Source organism: Pipistrellus kuhlii, unplaced genomic scaffold (genome assembly GCF_014108245.1).
Source record: "Pipistrellus kuhlii isolate mPipKuh1 unplaced genomic scaffold, mPipKuh1.p scaffold_m20_p_3, whole genome shotgun sequence".
NCBI classification, from domain to species: domain Eukaryota; kingdom Metazoa; phylum Chordata; class Mammalia; order Chiroptera; family Vespertilionidae; genus Pipistrellus; species Pipistrellus kuhlii.
Genome location: NW_023425529.1, coordinates 176,959,539 through 176,980,329, shown reverse-complemented (window position 1 = coordinate 176,980,329; position 20,791 = coordinate 176,959,539).

Sequence of the window (20,791 nt, the reverse complement as noted above, 5' to 3'; positions counted from 1 at the left end):
TGGTGTTTTTCTGGAATGGCACTGATCCCATCACACCCTCATGACCTTATCTCACCCTCCTTATCCCCCATGGCTCTGTTCTCCAAATACCATTACACCGGAGTTTAGGACTTCAACCTCTGAACTTTGAGGGGATACAGACATTCAACCCATAATGTCATATATTTTCAGAAATGTATTTCTGGGGCAGCCAAAGGGTCAGAATGCTTGACCTTGAGTTCTAGCCCCCTGGTGTGTGTTTGGTACAATGCCGACATATAGAAAGTATTAAAAAGTATTTTCCATTTTTAATACATGCTATAAATATTGCAGGAGAGGAACAGATAAAATTATTTGTGGTTTTCATAGAGATGACAATGACCATACCTAATGTAGATTGAATATTGACTTTATTCAGCCTCAGTGAAAACAAAGAAACTTGCTTTAGTAGAGTCAAGTACATAAAAGGATAGTAGTTTTACATACAGATCTTTTTAAACAGTAAGTTTTCTACCAATTTGTCATGCCTAAATGTAATATAGATAGATATATAGATATTTGAGTACAATATCCATTTAGCACTGAAAATAGATATAATAATAATTGTATTGCCTTTCATAACTGTTTCAAGAATTAAAATCAATCCACTGATTTCTTCATTTCTTTTTAAAGTTATTTTTTCAACTATAATTGGCACACAGTATTATATTAGTTCCAGGTGTACAAGATAGTGATTAGACATTTATACACCTTACAAAATGATCACCAGATAAGTCTAGTACCCATCTGGCATATTTCTTCATTTCTTGAAGGCATTTGCTGCTTATTTGTAGCCTCATAAATCTACAACATGTGATATTATAGCATTTTAATGTAGATATTATATTACCAACCATTATATCATTTCAAAAACACATGGGGAGATACTCTTATGTTTAGATGTTTCAAAATAAATCTTAAATTATTACATTCTCTAAGCTCCTGGTAGAGCAGAATGGCCACAGACAGGTGAGAAGGAGAAGAAATAAGACAGCCATGGAACCTGAGAGCAGGTCCCAGTGCTTCATCACCAGGAGAATAGGGCTCCTGGGACCCATGTAACCCTGCTTGCTAGGTGCGGGTGAGGCAGAGTGGTATAGGTGGGCTTTACTCTGTCTTATGCTTTTGGGAAGGGATGTAATTCAGTGGTTTCTCACCAGTCAATCCCTAAGAGGCCAACATATTCCTTTTCCCTAAAGCACCAACTTCAGTAGAATTTTCTGCCAAATCATGAAATTCTATTTCTTCCAAGTCCAGTAGATTAGAGGTTGTATCGTATATCATATTCCCTGGGACATATTCTCAGAGAGATTTCCATGTAGGGCATCTATTGGAGAATGTGCTCAGAAATACCTGTGAGTGGTGAGAGCAGCAGGTTTTGGGGTGGGAGGGAGAGAGAGAGAGAGAGAGAGAGAGAGAGAGAGAGAGAGAGAGAAGGGAGAAGGGGGAGAGAGAAAGAGAGGGAGAGAAGGAGAGAGAGGGAGAGGGAGAGGGAGATGGAGAGAAAGGAAAAGAGAAAGGGAAAGAGAGAGATAAAAAATAAAAAAATAAAAATGAAAAGGGAAAGAGAAAGGGAAAGGGGACTGTGGTGCAGCAGTAGCAGAGGCCACATCCAGAGCCTCGGGGAGGTCTCAGCTATTTTCTAAATTGAAGCAAGGGGATGCCACTAACCAAAATGGAAAGTACAGGAAGTCAAGTAGAGTTAGAGGTGAGACATGAAAGTACAAATTTCCAGAGAGTACTTGTAAAAATAGGTCAGGCATCCCAGGGAAAAGTCAGGACTGAAGTCCTAACTTGGGAGAAGGTAAGGGGATTATTCAGGGAAGGCTCAAGGAAACATGGTGTTAAGAGGTTGGCTTAGTACTAGCTCACAGCCAATGTAAGAGAATGAAGAGGAGTCATCAGAAATAGACCAGGCCCTGGCTTGTTTGGCTCAGTGGACAGAGCATCAGTGGACTGAAGGGTCCTGGGTTCAATTCCAGTCAAGGGCACATGCTGGGATGCAGGCTTGATCCTCAGTGTGGGGAGTGCAAGAGGCAGCCTATCAATGATTCTCTCTCATCATTGATGTTTCTATCTCTCTCCTTCTCAGATCCTCTCTGAAATCAGTAAAAATATATTTAAAAAGAAAGGAAGAAATAGAGTAGGAGACTCAGGGTGGAAAGAGGCTGCAGGCATCTATGGAGGTTCCATAACAGGAGTGGTAAATGGGGTAAAATGTTATAATCTGGTAAAGAGAACTAGGATGGAAACATGTTTATTTGAACTGGAAATTTAAAAGAAATTGGTGAACTCATTGAAGACATTTTGATACTACCGTAGTGAGTGAAATTAAGATTGGCTGGGCTATAAAATGAAGCCACAGGGTAGCAAATATTTAATTTCAAGAAAATTGGTTGCTGACATAAACAAATAATGCCTGCACATAACAGGTAGGCAATGAGTATTTATTTGTTGAAGAAAATAACAGTACATAGGCATTAAAAACAAAACAAATATAAAACAAAAAAGGGAAGTGTTCTCTGAAATTAGGGGGAAAATGATATTTCCTTTAGCTTTGTGTGGTCCATATTTTATTTTTTTTTCTTTTAGGAGGCTTGAGAACTAGACTATATTTCATTATATTTCATTTTGGACTATCTGGGCTATTCACTTGCTATTCAAGAGGCAAGGTAGAAAAACACCATTTTAAAAAACTCTGTTGGAGCAAAGTAGTATTGTTTTATAATATGAAACATCGAGAGGGACATATCTATAGTGTTACTTCTATAGCATTCCTGCACCCCCTGAATATTATTATGAGGAAACACCAGACAAACCTAAATTGAGGGACATTCTACAAAGCAACTAGCCTGTACATTGCAAACATGTCCAGAAAAGTAAAGGCTGAGGACGTTGTTACAGATTCAAGAAAGTTAAGCAACATGTCAAGCATACGCAATACATAAAGCTGGACTGGGTTCTTCATTGAGAAAATAGCTCTAACAGACACTTAGGAGGCAATTGATGATTGTTTAATACAGATTGTGAATTCCATAGCATTGTTGTATCAATGTTCAAGTTTCCAATTTTGAAAATTAGAGTGAAATGACGTGAAAGAAAGTCTTTGTTCTTAAGAAATACATAATTACTTCAGGGTAAACAGGCACATCTTCAAACTTGCTCTCCATTGATTCAGAAAAAATATTATAGATATATTATGATAGATGGATAGATGCATAGATGTCTAGATACATACAGTGACAAACCAAATCTGTGAAAATGTGAATAATTGGTGAATCTGTATAAGGGATATGTGAGAGTTTCTTATACTATTATTGTAACTTTTCTGAAAATTTCAAATTATATAAAAAGTTACAAAAAAGGGACTCTGGAAACTAAACACATTTTATTTCCAAAGCTAAATCTTTATGATTAATTATTGGAGACCAATGTGCTATAATCAGGGTACCACTTGAGCAAAGGCAGAGATGATTCTGAGGGAGATGGCAAAGAGCTATTTTAAGTTGTGATGGGCAACGGGAGTACAGAAATGAGTGCATTTCAGGTGAACAGTGCCTGTGCAGTCTATTGAAACTGTCAAACAGTGAGCTCAGGAAATGCGTTGTCAGAACATTCATCCACAGGAAAAATGCTCCGACTAACAGAAAGATGAAACGAGACCAGCTCACTGCGTTTTATGAGCCCTCACATTTATGCGTGATGCTCATTTGAAAGACGGCACAGTCAGGCATGTTTTTATTTTCTTTGACTTTGCATGGTTTGAAAATTGATGCTATTCAACAGCACATTAATGCATCTTAATGGTTTGAAAAGAGCTAGCATAAGACAAGACACGGAGAGAAATAGAAGAAAATGGTGTCGAACAGAATGGTTAAATCTGCCCTACAATGAGAAATGGACAACTTATCGGGAGATCGGTCTGAAAGGGCACACTGGCAGTGCAAGGCATGTCACAGGCATTGCTGATGTTTGTGTGTGTCCATAGAAGCCTCTTTGTTCATGTCTCTGGCGTGTTTTTACTCTCAAAGGCTACTCCACAAAGAGGCCGAGGTCCCTTGTGAGCTAGTATCCTCACATAATAAGTTTATTATTTTTCAAACGATCAGCTCCTTGTTAAGTACCCAGGGTCTGCATGGCTATTTGACAGGAGGGGGAACTTTTGTGAAGACATGACCGAGTCAAACGCAGCCAGCAGCCCTGGCACATGGTTGTAAGTCATACCACCTTACTTTTGCAACACACACACACACACACACACACACACACACACACACACACCTTTCTAGTCACCATGCAGTATCCTACAGATACCACTCCCATGGTATCAAGTGCTATTTAAAGTTATCCCTGTCAAAAGCCTAAAATGAAATGCCCTCTTTTTATAACCTGTTCAAAAACTAAGGGGCAGGTATTTTATTGTACAACCTGAATGCAAAGTCATCACCCAGGTGTCCTCATATTTTTCTTAGGATTCTCCGGATTCACTGCCAAGGACTTGTTTTCCAGAGTAGCCTGGCAGAGGCAATGATATCTGGCTTACAGCATGGTGTCCACGGTGTCTGCGTTAAGCTGAAACAACAGGTGTGAGTGGCTTTATTTTCTCCGGGAATTAGTGTGAGAGCAGGCAAAGCACAGACTCTGTGACAAGTGAACTTTAAAACATATCATCTTTGACTTAATTTTTTGAGAACAAAGAATCAGTACTGGTATATCAAAATATATTTAATTCACAGTGCAATATACAGATCTTATAACATTGGACACCCACACCTGCAACCTATGTGATCATATTAACCAATGTCACCCCAATATATTTAATAGTAATAAACAAACTAATAAGCAATGACTAAAAAGATATTTTTAATTCAGTAAATAAAAAAATTGTAGGAGGTATCAGTCCTCTTTGCTTGCTTGCATGCTCTAATGAAACATAAACCATGGTGCAAATTATGTGATAGGTTAATATTAGGATTTTAAATTAATTTTCTATAATATGTATATTTATTTAGACCAAAAAAAAACCCAACCCTGAAAAGTTGCATTTCAGCACTTCTGAATCTCCCTCAAAAATGATCATCTTATTCATTTAACTGTTGTACTATCTTTGAGAATTTAATGGACTAACAAACAAAACACCCCCACCTGTGGGGTGTGTTGCTTTATGCATATTCCCGGTTTATTCTCTACCTCTCCTTGCTCCAGCCATGTCTCAAACAAAGCTGTCATGACCATAAGTGAAAATTATCACTCAGGTTGAGAATATTTCAGAGTAGTTTTCTCTCACAGAAAACAAAGATTATAATGAGAGCACTAAGTTCATATGTGTTTTGGATACTTGAAATCATCACAGGATTTTTTATAATCTAAAACTATCAGCTCCTAGGTAATTTAGGCACCGCTGTTTTTTTGTTTTGTTTTGTTTTACGACGTAAGAGAAGGAAATGTATGTTAAGGTGCCGTAGACTTGTTCCTTACGCGTTCTATTACTTTCTCTGGGGAAGGCTGATAGAATAAAATACACTTTTTTTCCCTTGCTGAATTTGGACTGTCGAATCACCGGTGTTTTTCAAAGACTCTACCTTTAGTTTTTGGAGAAAAAAGTAGCTGTGAACTATCTTGTTATGAAAAGAATTTTACTTTTCATAACACTTAAAAAGGAGATCATTTGATCAGGATTCATGGTTCAATGTAACATTCACATTCTGCATTACTGGTTTGTATATTTTGCATACAAATTTCAATCTACTGATACTGATTTTACTGTTGATAGAAAACAATGAAAGAGGGTGTAGATGAATATAATTTGGGGGCTAGGGCATAGTGAAAAAAATGTTTTATTACCTTAAAAAAACTGTTTCAGCTGACTTAATAGAAAACTTAGTAATGGAGTAAGAAAATATGTTACTTTATGATCCTATCAAAATACATAGCCGTTCATTTAAAAAATAAACTGTACTAACTCTAAGAATTAGTAGCAAGCAGTGTATACCTATTAGTTATTAAATTTCAAAAAAATTGCTGGATTATTTACTTTAGAAGTTAGTTCTTTTTTGCTCATAGAGCCTATAGGCAATAAAATATATCCTATCATGGACCAAAATAGTTATCCTTTTGGAAGATATCATCCTATCTAACAAAAAAGTGATTTGCAAATTGACCATTACTCCAACACACAAGATGGCTGCCCCCATGTGGTCAAAGATGGCTGTCCCCATGTGGACACAAGATGGCCACCACAAGATGACAAGCAGGGGAGGGTAGTTGGAAAGGACCAGGCCTACGAGGGAAGGCAATTGTGGGTGATCAAGCCTGCAGGAGTGGGCAGTTAGGTGCAATCAGGCTGGCAGGGGAGCAGTTAGGCATCAATCAGTCTAGCAGGGGAGTGGTTAGGGAGTGATCAGGCTGGCAGGCAGGTGAACAGTTGGGAGCCAGCAGTCCTGGATTGTGAGAAGGATATCCCAGATTGGAGAGAGTGTAGGCTGGGCTGAGGGACACACACACCCCATGCACAAATTTCATGCACTAGGCCTCTAGTGAAAGAACAAGAATATAAATCATATGCTGTGAACTAAGGGCACTGCATTTTGTGTTGTTTGCTTGTTGACTTGTTTTTGAGAATCCCCCAACCCCAATTCATTGCTATGAACTTGATCCTAGGCCTTCGATAACGTTCTCTGATCCGCTGTTCAGAGACTACTGAAAAGAACAATCCACACCATCTTTACCACATGTGTTCTCTGATTACAGGCCCGTTTGCTTGTGCTGATTTTCACTTCTGACCTGAATTAAAATACTGTATCATAGTCTCTTATAGAGAAAAGATGATATTTTATGAAGGTATTGGATGAGGACTGAAAATTCAGAAATAATGATGAGTGCCCAGGGCAAAATTCTGAAGCAGCTGAAGTTCATTTTAAAAGGCTTCCCTCCTTTTTTGTCAATACCTCTTTCATACCTTTTGGTTTCTGGTGCCCCGGATTTGATCACCCACAATTCTTTTCCCATAGTAAAGTGAGACTCATATCTATTATAGTACACACACTCCTCCAAAGTATACTATTCTGGGGTTTTTTTCCTTTTCATTAACATGAAAACATCTCTTTTCTACATGCCATTACTTCTTAGATGGCTGTTTTTTGGAGAGTAATCTGAAAAAAATCATCTTTCAAAGTCTTCTAAAAGTATTCATGACAAATAATACCTTAGTCCTCCCATGATATTTGACTTTTATAAACTTATCTTGGAAAAAGTAAGCCTGAATTCAAATAAATTAAACACCAATGATGTCATCTTATCCACCCACACCCAAGGGCTCCTGTATGTGGGCCAGAAAACATCATTTGTTGTTGATGTCTCAAGTTATATCACTCTCAGGCCTACCTAAATAAGCAAAAATAAGCAAAGTCAATGAATCATACTAAAGGGTATAAAATGAGAAAGGAACACCATGGTATTGAAGTATAGGAAGAGAACTCGGGCAGAGTTACATTTTTATTATTTGGATTATGTAGATGGCTACAAGAGAAAGTAAAAATGGAGCAATTTGAAGGAGTCAGTGTCTTAGGCAGCCTGGACTCCTATAATAAACAATATGTTAACAGCATCCATCTATTTCCGAGGCTGGAAGGCCAAGGCCATGGTGCCAGCATAGTCTGTTTCTGGCTAAGGCCCCCTTCCTTGTTTGCTGATATCCATCTTCTTGTTGTATCCTTACACGGGAGAAAAGAAGCAAGCTCTGTCTTGTTGCTTCTAATAAGGACACAATCTCATTCTGGAAGGCTCCACCCTTATGATCTAATACCTCCCAAAGGCCTGGGCTCCTAACACTATCCAGCTGGGAACTAGAATTTCAACGTATGATTTTGTGGGGGATATCATCATTTAAACGTAGTCAGCGGATGCTGCAGTGGATGCCGTGATAGAGTACGGATAGTTCCTACCATGCATACAGGGCATTAGAACTCTGATAGGAGGAGGTGAGCTGGGGTGGAATTGAATGGGATAAAATGTAGTAGAAGGTAAGATACATCAGGCATTTGAGACTACACAGGATACAGTGAGTATATGTGTAATAGAGTAGGGTGGCTATTGCTAAGCATAATTGATACTTTGGAAGAAATATGAATTTATTTTTTTTAATTAAAATAGTGTGGGCATGCTCTCCCTCTCAGGAGCACACCCCCATATTCCCTTTCCCCCAACTAGTAGAAAAGTGAAGCTTTTTTACAAAGCAGATCTGAGGATGAAAAGATATAGTTGGCAATTGCATAAGAAAAAAAAAAACATCAGAAAGGAATAATTAAAATGTCAGTTTAGCAGAATAAAAATGACTGGACAAAAAAATTTTACTTGTTGAAAGATAGTGTTTTTAGATGACAGTGTTCCAAGAAAGCAAAGTATGAATGGGGGATGCCTTGGTACGAGGAAAACAGGAAGATAGAGGAGGGAGTCTGAGTACAGCACACTCAGCGTCTGTTTGTGTAATAATGTAAGTTCAGTCATTATGAATAGCAGAGAACTAGCACCACAGCTTTCATCAATGTCTTTTTAAAACCATTCCTGCTGGTACTGACAAGGACCAGCAGGGAATATGTGCTTGGAAACAAAGCAATTGTGAAGTATCTGACATCAAAATAACCCAATAGACAGGTAGGGTTGTGGCTGTAATTCTGAGCAATAGCATTGTGGGGCTACTTCATAAAATTGTGCAGGGCCACCTAACTCCTGGAGCAGAGATGTCACAACAGATGAGAGACCCACGTGTTAATGCTTTTTAATGTAAATCAATAACTCCATTCTTAAAAGGAAAATGACTGCTGATCCCCGAACAATAACTAATGAACTCACGCTCAATTACAAAGAAGAGACTGCATTAACATGCAGATGTTATCTGTGGCTGTGCTTCCTGCTGAAATGGGCTACACCTGTGGCTCACAGATTGCAAGAATTATCACAAACAAGATGCATTACCCAACCCTGACTCTCCTTCCTTTTCTGGTAACCTAGTTCTAGCTTTCACACTCTTCCCTGATTCATCCTTTAAAGATTGGAGGTCACGCTGGCTGGTGAGGCATCATTCTGTCATTCTGTACACTGAAAGGTTGCCGCTCTCTCTCTTTCTCTCTTCCCTCCCACTCTCTCTATCAAGCTCCCTCAATCCCTCTAAAATAGGGGTGTCGAACTCAATCAGAGAAGGGGCCAAAATCTAAAATCCAGCCTAAATCGCGGGCCGAATGGTTTACTGAACAGTCATAAACTGTCATTGTGATGGAAACGCAGCGGAGTGCAGTGATGACAGCGCGGTGCGGGCCACATTGCAAGGCCTGGTGGGACGGATTTGGCCCGCGGGCCTTGTGTTTGACACATGTGCTCTAAAATCAATAAGCATGTCCTTGGATAGAGAATGTATACTATATTCACTCTTTAAATATTGGAGCTCACCTCTTGTTGTATAGGCTTTCTCTGGGTAGCCATATCTCATTCTCATATGTTCCATGACCACATGCCCAAACCTGTTATCTCTCATTTGACCTCTCTTCCCAGCACGAGATTCAGCTATCCAATTGCCTGCTGAGTACATTGATTGGAAAGTCCCATGGGCAATTCAAATGCAACTTGTCTGTAGTTAAACTCAGGACTGATCTCTCTCCCAACTTGTCTTCAGACCTGCTGCTGTTCACTTATGCCTATTTCTGTTAACATCATACCTCCAAATTATATCTTGCATCTTTTTCTCCAGCCTTTTTCTTCTTATTCTTTCAGCTACATCAGTTCTCTGTTGACCATTGCAGAATCCTTCTAACAGGTCACTCTTTCTTCAAATCCCTTCTCTCTACAGTCCATCCTGAACCTGCTGGTGTGACCATGTCCTGCAAAAACACCCTTTATGCTTTTCCATCACTACATAAGAAAGTAAAGCATGAGCTTGACTGGCCAGGCCCTTTATGACTGGGTCCAGTTCTGCATCTGACTGTCCTTTGCTATCCTTTTCCAAGCTCCAGAACACCCCTATGGGCTTCTGTGCTTGTACTCAGGGCTTTCTCTCTGCCTGTGGTATTTTTGTCTTTCTTCTGCACTTGATGAGCTCCTTCAATTACTGTTTAAACCCTAAATTGCAACCTCTCTGAAGCCATGCTTCTATGCATGCTCAGTTATCCATTTGGTCCATACCATAATGCGTATGATCTTGTATCTTGTGTTATGTATCACTTGTGTTGCAGTATAAGCATGTTTAGGAATCTCTTTCTTAACCCATAATTAGGACAGAGATTATGTCTTATCCATATTTGTCTCTGCACAACAACACTAAAAGGCTATTTTCCCAATTTTAAAAATTGAAACCGTACCTTGAATACTTTTTTTTCTATCAGAACCTTGCTCTGAAAATTCATGGTTGATCCAGACTTTCCCAATGTTGTATTATCAGCCAATGTCATCTAATCTTCTCTCTCCATGCTATCCCCAGCATCCATGCTTCCTCAACTGCTGTCCAGCATCATATTTAGTTCCCATCTTGTTTCATGCCACATTCACATTCCTTCCAAATACACATTATTTGTGGCGCTTAAAATGCCAGGTGTACAAAACTAACTTCTTCACAATTACATTCATACATAAACAGATTCTTTGGTAAATATGTAATTTGTGTTAAATGTGTTTATTGAAACTTTTAACAATCAGAAAAATATCATGAGAATATTGATTTATGCTGAAAATGATGATAGAATGCAACATTTGTATTTTCTCTGTAAAGTGAGTACTGTTTTTTTATTTTATGATTAATCTATTTATAATAGATATATTTAGTTTAGAATTCCACTATCATACTGCATGATTTAAGAGAGGGACTTTCCATGTTAGTGGAAATTGCTTGACATAGTGTTCCCTCTCGAAAGAGTTATATTCATGGATATCAATAACATCATTTTCAAGGTTGATCTATACATTTATGCTCAATGTCTTTGTTTTTACATTCTCAAAGAAACAACTTTGCTTTCTGTGCATCATATTTTTCTGTAATGAAATTGGCTTATTTCATAGTACTATTTCAAGTTTAGAATTAGCCACTTTCATGTGACTTCTATGTCACAGTTAAGGAAATCAAATTTTCTGTCACTACCAAAAATAATGTATATTCAAAATGATATTTCAAAATATAAGTCAGTACTATTTTCTTTTCTTAAAATACAAATATTTTCAAGTATTCACAATGTCCAGTTTTCCATTTAGTGATTAGTGTGAAAGTGCATTGTCATGTATTGAAGTATTTTATATACACCTCTTAACCATAAAAATTTCTAAACATATTTGAAATGACACCAAAGTTTAATATAAACTTTTTAAGTTTATAAAAATAATATTTCAAAAAATGCATATTAAAATAGTATATATGAAACTCAGAATCATAAACATTCTTATACAAGTAAGATTATGATAAATTAATGACATTTAGATTCCCAAGCCAAAAAGTCTCATCTTACAGTGTGATGATTCAAATGTAAATAAATATAAAACATTAATTCTTATAAAATATGCAAGCATTACTAATTAGGGCCGGTGAATGCCTCAAAGTAATTGCTTCATTTTAAATCATTATGCAATCATGTATGAATACATGCATAATTTGAGTTTCATAATTACCTTTTAATGGAAACAGTATCTTCATGTTTAATTTCTTTTTCAATCTGCATATGCCTAAAGATAGCAGAATGCATTTGAAGAAATTCCACCTAGGGGAGTAGAGCTTCAACTTTATAACAACATAAGAAAAGGTTAATGTGATACTCTGTGGTTAATTAAAGCTGAGTCCCCAATAGTCTACTTCTTAATTAAAGGAATGTTCTAAATAGGACATTCATTTTATCTTCTCTTTAGTTGCACCCAATGGTCCTGGCTTGCCGGCCTGTAGGGTTAGAGAACAGTTTCTCTTCATCCTGTACTTCATGGCCCTTCATGGTCAAGGAGAACTTTTTCTTCATCTAAGATCAATTTTTTTTACTGAAATCAAATGCTCATTTGTACCTAGTAACTCATATGGACCTACACCACATTTGGGAGTCAGAGTGGACATTCATAAACATATCTATCAGAAATTATCTGGAAGCTTCTGGAATGCATAACTGTGTTCCTACTCATCTTTTTAACACCCCACACTCCATACACTGGCCCACAGAAGTCAAATACTCATTTTAACTCACTTCATTAGATAATATTCCAATAATATAGCTCAATTCACTTCTTCTTTAACTTCAGTTACAAATACCCCCTACACACACACACACACACACACTCACACACACACACAAGCACGCACACACACACACACACACATATACACACACCTTATTTTGGATCCTTCTTTTAATTCTTAGTGTGATAAACTTGGTGTCCTGTGTCCTAGTTTATTCCTGATATCATGGCATAATTGTCAACAGTGCTCTCTGTCATTCTCAAAGGCAACCTGTTTGGACACTATAATAGGCACAATAATGTCTTCAAAGATATCCATGCTCTAATTCTCAGAACCTTAGACTATGTTAGTTTACATACAAAGTGATTTTAAAGATGTGATTACAAGTATGGACTTTGAAACTGTGGAGATTATCCTGGATTAGCTGGGTGAGCCCAAGGAATGAACCCTTAAAACCAGAGGCTCTTGAATGCTGTTATGCCCAGACTTCGTGATCCCCAAGGACCACCAGGGAGCCGAGTCCGATGCAATAAGCAAAAGAGCCTGTACCATGCTAGCAATGGGCTCCTCCCACTCATGCCGGCAGCATGGCGGAAGAGAGAGAATTTCTCCCAGTGCAGGGGTTTTGAGGGCTAGGGATAACTCCGCCCTACGGGGCGGAGTTGGGAGCTCATCCTCGCCCCGCCCTGCCCTTTCAATGCAACAGGGAGGTATGGCAGAAAGGGAAGGACGAAATATTTCAAGCATGAGAGGGACTCTACCTATTTTTGTGTAATATGGGAACAAGTAATGTGGGAGGCCTTCAGAAGCTGGGAACAGGCCTCTGCTCACAGCCAGTTGAGAAAGGGTGCCCTCAGTCCTACAACCGTAAGTAACTGAATTCTGCCAGTCACCCAAATGAGCAAGGAAATGAACCTTCCCCTAGAACCTCCACATAGGTACACAGCCTAGTGACACATTTGATTTTAGCTTGATAAAACCTATACTGTATTTCTGATCTACGGAACTGTAAGATAATAAGTTGTCTAAGCTGCTAAGAGTATAGTAGTGTTTTAGGGCAGTGTATTAGTTGGCTTTCGTTGGCATAAAAAATACCATAGGCTATATGCCTTAAAGAGCAGGCATTTATTTCTCACAGTTCTGGAGGCAGGGAAGTCCAAGATCAAGGCTCAGGCAAATTCAGTTCCTGGGGAGGATTCTCTTCTGGCTGGTGGGTGGCCATCCTCTCACTGTGTGCTCACAGGAGGAGAGAAAGGATATGCAAATGCATTCCATTCAATGTTAGAAATTATTCATCTATAAATGCTGTCTGCTGCTGCTCAACCAGGGGAGGAAAATGAGCTGCACTCTTTAATTCTTTAAGATGCTGGATAGTCATTCAGGGAGAAACTGGAATGAAGTAACACAGGGTCATTAATTCATTGTATGAGCCAAGGTCAAATAAATGCAATCCCCATGAGCTACTGTTCCCCCCTCTGAAAAATAAGAGGTTTGCACTATGTGAAAGGGCCCTTCCATCACAGGTAAGGTGTGCCCACGTGATGTCTCAGACATTTTCTGAGCTGATCCTACTCCAGGCCACACAGCCCCTCCCAGAGTGTGTGTGCAAATGGAGTCCCCCCACTTGTCCCCATGTCTCTTGAATGACATACAGTCATGGGTTGATATACTGCTGACTCTCAGCTGTAACATCAAAACAACTTTTTCATTTTCATCTTCAAAAGCGTCCTTTGAGAGTATTTTTTTCAGAAGAATTTCAGCATTGCTTCCTTGGGAGCTGGGGTTGCAGATGTATGTATGACATATGAGGAAATTTTCAAAATATAAAAGTTGTAAGAGACACCTTGTGCAGAAGCTGAATGGAGGGGGGATTTTTTGCGGGAACCGTTTTGATGCATCTCAGCCTTAGGTCTGTGTGCATTTTGTGTGAGACTTTGCATTTGCTGCTTAGGGAACCAAATAAGTGTCTCCAAAACAGGAAGAAAAAAAAATCAAGCTACATTTCCCTTGTAAAATATGCATGCTGATGAAACCTGAAAATATTTGCTTCTCTCTTTTATGCTCTCTGAGTTAGAAGGGAAGAAACTTGGAGTAAGCCCATGCCACCCCTTCATTAAGGACAGAGTCCCTTAGCATGTCTTATGAATATTTTAGGTCTGCTACCCAGTAATAGCGCTGTTAAGCCCCGGAAGTGTCAGGAGATCTGGTCTCTGCCAAGGGCTTTAGAAAGGCTACTTTTCTGTTCTGTGCTTTGCCTCTGGTGTTCACCAGAAAATGCCCAATAAGTGTTCTTCCCCCAGAGGAGATGCAGCCTATGACACATTCTTAACCTCCATCAATATGCTTCTGGTTGCTGCACACAGAATGAAAATGAGGTCAGGCATATATGTGCTATAACCTTTACTTTTCATAAAAGCTCCTAACCTCAACCAAAAAAAAAAAAATCACCTTTATGCAGGGAAATAGACACAAAGCAGGGACATAGGTTTGCCGTCAGAGGTGGATTCAAATCCCAATTCTACCACGAATGCTGTGATCTTTGGCAAATCGTTTAACCTCTCTGATCCTACCTGTGCTCCGTTGTAAAAATGATATTATAATGCTTACCTTTCTGCATTGGTGTGGAGCTTAAAGTAAACATGCATGCTGTCCCTTGGGGAGATGTCTGGAGTTGAAGACATTTACCATCCTTCCAACACTATGCAGTGCGTGGCTTTAGTGGGATTACAGGGGAGATGAAGTCGCACAGAATGACAAGACATTCACAAATAATAAAACAATAAGACAAACAAAAAATAAATGTTGATTACGCCCAACTCAGTTCTACTAGTGGAGAAGACAAGGAGCATATAGTCTTGGCATGCAAACAAAGTGACAAGTAGAAATCTAGCTGTATAAAAGTTGACTCTGAGGTATACGTGGCAGATGCAGAATAACACTCGAGCATGAAGTAAGACAGTGGAGGTGAATGATTTTCTTTTGGTGATATTGGCACTAGCCATTCATATTCTCTATCTCCTCCTTCTCTCCCCTGGACTCAGGCCCCTTTGCAGATCATCTCTCTGTGTGATAAGGCTTTCTTTGCTCTGCTAATGATGTCCTGCCAGTGGATGCAGTAAAGGTGAACCCTCATTAAAAAAAAAAAAAAAAAAAAAAAAAAAAAAAAAAAGTTAGTCCTTTTGAGTCCTAACTCATCTATTTATCTTTCTGCATTGATTTTTGCCCAAAATAGCCTTGTCACACCACAGACAAGCTTCTTATAAGCAGAAGTCAAAATGATTTCTACTTCAATCTTGCTGTCACCTTGGGCTTATTAAATGCTGACAGTTCTAGCATATTTTTCAAATCTTTAAAAACTATTTTTATTTCATGTACTATGTGTCCCAATGTTAAGACCTCCCTTTGACAAGATAAGCATGCCCATCTATTCATTTATCTCAGCAGTCGGTTTCCAGGCTCTGTGCGTTAAAAGATCAGGAGGAAGGGCTTTGGGTTGTTTCTCATGCCCAGAGGAGACTCTCCTTAACTCGGTGTTATCAGGCGTTAGCAGTTCGACTGTGGAAATCATTAGTATTTATTTTTACTGACAGCTGGTAATTGACCCACCCCTCTCCAGGATGGAGTGACTGCAAGAGCCAAACAAGATTGCAGGCAAAAACAAATTGTAAACTGGAGAGGATTATGCTAAGTGAAATAAGCCAGACAGGGAAAGATAAATATCACGTGATCTTACTCATTTGTGGATTATAATGAACAACATAAACTGATAAAGGAAAACATCCAAAGACAAAGAAGCATTGATCAGATGCTCAAACCTCAGAGGGAAAGAAGAAGAAAGTGGGAGTCAGGGGGAGAGATCAACCAAAGGACTTGTATGCATGCATACAACCAATGAACGCAGACAACAGGGGATGAGGGTATGAATGGAAATGGGGTGGGGGACAATGAGGGGATAAGGACACATATGTAATACCTTAATCAATAAAGAAAAATAAATAAATTGTTACACAATTAACCCTCAGAACAAGTTCTACCACCCCACTTCTCCTGACCAAGAGAACCCGGGGTTCTGAAGCATCATCCAATGCGGACACGTCCATCATGTGACCTACACCCTCCCACCCACAGGAGGAGTCAGGCTAGGGTGGACCTCATCATCATTTTGACATGTCACTATTTCGTAAATTATGTGTTTCTCAGAACCTGAATTAAGTAAGATATTAATGGGTTTAACATCCCTTCCTGACTGTCTGATTGACCCTAATGAACTTTGCCTGCCTGCCTGCCTGATCGCCACTAACTGTCCCCCTTACCCCCACCACCAGCCTAGTCGCCTCTCACTGCCGACCTGATCACCCCATGCAGCCTGCTGTTCAGTCGTTGCATGGGTGCATTCTGACCAATTTGCATATTCCTAGTATATTATTGCATATTATTAGTATAGATTGTAGTAACCCCTTACCAGCTACATGTAAAGCCTATTTCTTTGCTTATACCAATTTCTGGTTTTTTATTCCTTATTATATAACTTATTTTTCCAGTTAGTAATAGATAAGCAATCTTTTCTTCCCATTTTCTCTATTTCTGGATGAGTAAATTCATTCCTGAACTGTAACTCCAATTTTTTTTGGAAAGTATTCTTTGAACTGACTGCAAGTATTTTATTTTATTTTGCTAATAATCACAACAATGTTAGACATAAACATAATTTAAAAAACACACAACAAGATTGTTTTCACATTAGTGGCATAAAATAGTCCTGCTTAATAGAGGCCAATAGAATATAATTTGGGGGATTTTAAGTGTTAGTTTTAAATTTGCTATGCTGAAGAAACTTACAGAATGCTAGATTTCCTAAGGTAGACCCCAATAGCAGTATCCTTTGCAAAATAATTGAAGATCCTGAGATGCCTTTTATTAGAGCATGGTTCTCCACAAGGCATTGGGGAAGGGGGGTCCAGGAGACCATGAGCAGGGGTGTCCCCAGCAAGATGGAATGTTAGAATTAGTTGGGGCATTTTCGCTAGAATTCATGTGGCTTCCCACCTCTCAAAATTCTGACTCATCCACATGAATACTGAAAGATCCCCCATTAAGTGTAATACGTCAGCCTTCACCCTGGGCCTCAGACTGAGACACACTCTACTAGATAATTCTGCTTACCCATTGAGGGGCTTCCAGAAGCCATGGGGGGGCAGGGAGAGAAGCAGCCTTCCCTGAGCACGCGGGATGGAAGTGCCAGTTGCTGTCCTGTGGCCTCTTCTCATCCAACGGGGCTCAGAAGGGTTTGCAGCTGTGGCGTCTCCAGAATCTCTTCAGTGTAATTCCCTCAAGTAGGAGTTTGGGAATCAGACCGGATGCAGTGATTCTCACACATGGATGACAAGCTGGCCCCAGGGAGATGGAGGAGGGCATGCACAATCCCCAAATGGTCTGCTTTGGCAATGTGTTGTCTAATGGCATTGAGCAACTGTGAACACTGCATTCGCTGCCAGGCAGACAGGGGAGGATGCTTTGCTGAGAAATTCACTTCACAGAGGACGTGATCCGTAAGCTCTTTACGAACTGACATGTGTTATTGCTCAGAAGCCTTAGACGAACTGTTATGAGACTAAAAATCTGGGGAAACATTCAAACACTTCAGCAATTAGAGATACATTTATGGAGGTTAGCATTAAAATAGTAAGTGAGAGGGTGGCGATGTTGTGTTATTCTTTTAAGTTTAAATTTATACTTATTATATTCTCCAAGAGAAAATTGTGGCCTATATATCTTAATATCTCTTAAGTGAGATTAATATATTCTAGGTTTTGATGATGAAAAAGAAGAGGGATTATAAATTACTTGCATATATTTTTACAGATCAGAAATTGCATACCATCAGCACACATCCACGCATGACTCAAAGACACAGAATGTATACCCAGTATTTTGTTCTTTAAAATAGGGAATATGGAATCCAAGATGGCTGCACAGGTAAACACCTAGCCGCAGCCGCACACAACAATTTCAATAAAATACAACTAAAATATAAAATGGACATTACCCAGAACTACAGGAAAGTCGACTGACTGGATATTCTACAATGAGAAGCAAGGAGGAAACCAGAAGGAAGGACAGAGGAGCTGTAAAAGCCTAAGGTACGGAGACACGTGGCGCGCGGAGAGAATGGAGCCAGAGAGAAGGGAGGCTGAGTGCCTGGCTGGCGTTCCCTAGCGGGAAGGAGATAAAAGCTCCGACTGTGCTGGGCCCCAGACCCGACTGCTCTGAACCTCTGAACCCCAGTTCTAGGCCAGACCCTGGGGACCCAGGCTCACACAGAGGGAGCTGGGCTGTAAGGCAGAACCCCGGGAGAGTGGCGAAAGGAGGTCCCGGAGGCACGCACATTGCGCACAGAGGACGGAAGAGAAAGTAAATAAAGATAAAAATTATGAACAACAAATACGTAACTATCAACAAGTGAATCTAAAAACCAAGGAAATTAAAAAAAAAAATCTGATGAACAATATTAACTGTTGAATATAATAGAATCAGAGGTATGGAAGGGGAGTGAACTGACGATTCTTGGGGAAAAGGGGGGAGGGGGTTATGGCAAGAGACTGAACATAAACTGTGCACCTATGGATGAGGACAATGGGGGGTGGGGAAAGGGCAGAGGGTGGGGTGGGAACCTGGTGGAGGAGAGCAATGGGGGGAGGGGGGAGGGGAAGGAACATTTGTAATAATACGAACAATAAAAATTCACTTAAATAAATAAATAAAATAGGGAATGCTTTTCTGAAGTTCCATCCATTAATATTTTTATTTGTGTCACTAAAGATAAGGCCGCTTTTCTAACATAACCACATTAACCTTATCATATTTTTAAAATATATTTTCATTTAAACATATTTTACCTTTTAAAATGTATTTTATTGATGTCTGAGAAGGGAGAGGGAGAAATAGAAACATCCATGATGAGAGAGAATCATTGATCGGCTGCCTCCTGTACCCCTCCTAGGGATCGAGCCTGCAACCTGGTCATGTGCCCTGACTGGGAACTGAACCATCGTACTGTGATCTCCTTGTTCATAGGTCAACGCTCAACCCATGAGCCACACTGGCCAGATAACCTTATCATATTCTTAAAAATCAACAATGTTTCCTTGATATCAAGTATCCAGAGAGTAGATTTTTTTAAAAAAGTTATAATTAAAAAAATCAGGACTTGTGTAGGTTCACACATTGTAATCGGTTCGTGTATCTTTTCAATGGCTCGGTTATAAATTCTCCCTCCCCCACCTCTTCTGTTCCCTCGCAATTATTTGTGTGAGGAAACAGTGCTGTTGGTCCTACAGTTCCCGACGGGCCGGACTGTGCTGATTGCATCCCCGTGGAGTAGTTTAACGAGCTCCTGTGTTCTCTGTTTTCTTGTAAATTGGGAGTTGGAGCTGGAAGTTACATTGTGTTCGCATTCAATGTATGTATTTTTTAAAAAATCCACAGCACTGGTTCACAGGCAGTGATACACTCTTCCCTCCCCTCTCTCTTTGTGGCGTGAACAGTCACTGATGGACAGTGCCCCGGTAGAGCAACATTTGAAAAAAATAAAGGTATCACAGAAATATCTGAATGTTTAACCTTCTTAGAAAAAAAAATCCATTAAAAATGGACAGGAGCTAAGCAGCAGCTGCCCACTTTTGATGGAGTATGAGTTCTTTGGTCCAACCATCCCCACAAATTCACGCCCCAGTGGTCTAAACTGGGCCCACATTTTCATTTATGTCGCCTCCAAATCTCCTCTGGAAACTTAAGTTGGCACATCTCATGTGCAACTTTCCACTTTGATGCAAACAAAATAGAAACTTGAAGCTTTTTATTTTATTTTTTTAAGTAAAGCCAATAAACAGAGAACAATTAGAGTAGAACAAGCAAGAAATGAGATATTTGTATGGAAGCATGGAAATAACTTTTGATGGTAGAAAATAAAAAGTAATGAATGTGAGTAACTCCTAAACCAAACATATCCTGCAACAAGGATTTATAGTTTGGACATATATAAAAACCCAAGGAATGACAACTCAAGGAGAATGTAGCCCTCTCTGAAATAGTTCCCTAGCAAGGACTAGAATAGTTTATGTCCAATCTAAAATCATGATAGGTTTAATTTACTGTAGTCAGGTAGTATGGAGGTATCATTTTCCAAATACAGTTTTACCTGCCAAGGTTTAAATTATTTTAGTCTAACTAAATTGCTTCTCCATCTGTTTTACCTTCATTCTTTAATTATGAATCCCATATCGTAAGATGTCTTTGGGTTTTAACTGTAGGTTTTCTGTTTTAAATACAGAGATGTTTTTAAACCATAAACAATATCCCAGAAAAGAAAGTAAAGTCAACAAATGTTCAAGTAAATCTAGTTAAAAAGCTCATAGAAAACCATAAAAAAGAATAGAAAAAAAAATATTCTGCAGCTTGATAAACCTCCATGGCGAAATAGTAAAATCATTTCAAAGGGGTAAGATTTGCTCCAAGACAATTTTCTTTAACATCCTCTTTGTTTTAATTCTCCAAGGCTGCTTTGAATAATGGGAATCGTTA